A 3,175-nucleotide genomic window follows, 5' to 3' on the forward strand; every position below is an offset into this window, starting at 1 on the left:
TGGGCAATATCAAAACACGAATAAAGAATGAAAATAATAATATGACTTCTATCTTAATTTTCTTGCTGAACACTCATAGAAAGAAAGTCTCATAGAGTACCTCTTAGGTCAGACCTCCGCAACAGCCATTGTATTATCATGGTCAAAACCATTTCTTTCTCTTATTTACTTTCCTATGTTTAAAATTTGGGAGAAATAATTTCTATACTTCTTAAGGACATTAAGGATAAATGGATAGACATTATCCTGGGTTTGTCTATGTGGTTTTAGGGCAGCTCTGACTGAGATTGCTGTCAAGACTAGATTCTGAGGCTTCAGCAAACATCAAGCTGGGAACAAGCTCATATGCTTGCAGATCTCTGTGCACAAGCTTATGCAGAACACATAACATTCTTAGTTTCCTCCCTAAGCACTTTTAAAATCCCATCTATGTAGAAAAGAGCCTGAAAGTGGTAATGCTATGATTCTCATGAAAAGTAATTTCAGCAGTTCAGGTTTTATTGAAACATGCAGTAATCACGACAAAATTCTGAGAGCTGGTTGCTCTGAAATCTAAGGCAAGCAGCTTGAGGAGAAGAAGAAGTTAGTATACTTTATGATACAAGAAACTACATCTTGATGTGGTAAAAAAGATGCTGAAAATATTTTAATTAGCTCTTCAAATAATTGTGCCCTCTCTCTTCTTTGTTCTAGTAAAAACATTTTACAACTAAGCTTCTATACTGATTTGTTTGATTTAGAGGAACTGCAGACTTCTAACGAAGAACGTTACTATGTTGAAAAATTTCTTACCAGAACTTTTTAGCAAGCATACCACATAGGGCACACTATTTCTCAGAAGACCACCGTGTACTATAGGGCTGTATTGATGCACACACATTCAACTGCATGTAAATAATGATTTTAAGTTTGCAAGTCTCTTAGTATATATGCATCCAATGTTACACCCAGAATATTGTTATAAGCAATACACCTTGTATGTAGAGCCAATAATTTCTCATCTTAATAAAAATCCTAATAATCTAATTAAGACACAACAAACAGCTGTTACTAATATAAACGCAATAATACTAGCAGTCCAAATTAATATAGAAAAACCTCCTTAATAACAGTATTTTAAAAACTGTTACAAAAGAAAACTTACCAATACCTTTGTCTTTTCTAAAAACCTTCAGGATTCTTAGGAGGACAACACCAGTGTTCTTGGAGCATAGAGTTGGTGGGGTGCCATGGTGAATTGTCAGCATCCTGAGTTAACTTCAAGGGCTATAGTTCATTATGCAGTGGCTACGTACATTTGCAAAAGCTAAAAAGCCAGCCATCTCAGGTCACGGCAAGCTCAGGCAAATCCTAAGACCTTACACTGCCAGTTGAGTACAAGGCCTATGTCTTTATTAATATTGGCAAAAAACATATTTGATGAGCTACACTAGTACACAGCAAACATATCTCTTTTATCCCACTATGTCCAACAAGCTTTTTGTTATAATGACATTAATAAATTTTTCACCAAATGATTGCTCTGGAATGTAACAAGTATATTTACAAATGCATAACAGGCTGGAGCTCCTTTGGAAATGTGCTTAAATACATTAGTTAAAGGCTTGAAACTCCCTGAACTGTATCTCAAGAAGTAACTGAAACTGGGGAGTGAATGCTCTTTTAACCTGGAACTGGAGCAGGTATCTGAATTCATGGCTTCCTGATATTCTTATTCTTTCTGACAGAGATTCCAGAAATATGTATCTGCTACACTCAGCTTGTACTTATTAAATTATTTTAATGGCTGATCGAGAAATCAGCCCATTAAATATGTTTTCCTATTTAGCACAAGTACAGGTGGAGTAAATGTTTCTTCATGCACCTTTGTAACGTGTTGCTTTCAAAGAGCAACATTTTCTAGCTTACCATCTAGAAAAATAATCTTGTTTATACCTCCTTGTATAACGTGCTAAAACAAGAAGTAGCCATAAAAGCAAATCTTTATTTAATGTAGTGCATATTGCAATTTTGAGGGTTTTATCTGTGACTTAGTAATTTATTTTTTTGGAAAACAGTATATCAGGCATTCTGTACTGGGCACTATTTCATACTTGATTGTGATGACCTAACACACTTTGCAAGATTTCCAGGTGAAGACTGGAGATACGTTAGCCAAAGTCCCAAAGGGAAATGGAGGAAGCTGGAAATGGTATCTGCTTGGAGGAGGTATGGTTCTGTTCATAACATCAGTGACTTCCTTTAATGATTTTCAATAGTGAAAGTTCTAAAACCAGAACAGATATTCTCCAAAATCAATAAAAATTAGCTCAATACTGATGAAAGTGAACAATGACCTATGTTATACCTTCTGAAAAAGAGTTCTATTGTTTTATATTCATCCACTTACATATATTTTGTTCAGCAGTCCTTTTCTCTCTCACCCTTTCTGGGCAATCAAAGTGCGGTATCTATTTATTGTTAATCCTGAATCTTGTAGTCTTATGTTCATCTTAATTGATAAGAAAACTCAGCCAATATATGTCTGCTGGAACAATCTTTAAATTTACTCATTTCTATTCTTAGAGTATCTGGGCTGATGAACAGGATAAAAAACAAGATGGCTTTGTTATTAAAAAAAAATAATCCATGTTGTGAAGAGGTATTCCACGCTGGTTGTGTCATTATGTTTCTGCCAAGATATCACAGGGCACTGAAGCACTGTTTATGCTTAAGGCTATTAGCTCTTTCTTGAGTATTTTCTTTTCTGAGCCCTTTAAAGTTCTTATTACTCAGTTAAAAGTATTCTTACTCTGTTCAAAATTCCTGTAATCATTGTGGGTTGAAAAAATACTACATAAGTAGTTCTCAGAAGTTGATGTTGGTATACCTAGAAAAAAGATTGGATGCACCAAATCTCTCTTTTTGTGCTTGCCATCCTGAGATCTGAACAGTTATGTTAGGGTCAAGAAGACTATTCCTTCATGATCAATTATTTTCTGTAAACAGAAGTGAACTATACATAATACAAATTTTCTCTCTGTCAGAGTGATCTTGTGATAAGGTGGCTAGCTTTGAGAGGTGGTTCCTACAAAATTCAAAAGCTGGACATCTGGTAAAATCCCAAGTTCATCAAAATTAGGAAGACTTTTGTTCTATTAATTTCACACAGACCAGGTTTCTACCACTAGTAATT

Source organism: Egretta garzetta, unplaced genomic scaffold (assembly GCF_000687185.1).
Source record: "Egretta garzetta isolate BGI_Z169 unplaced genomic scaffold, ASM68718v1 scaffold507, whole genome shotgun sequence".
NCBI lineage: Eukaryota > Metazoa > Chordata > Aves > Pelecaniformes > Ardeidae > Egretta > Egretta garzetta.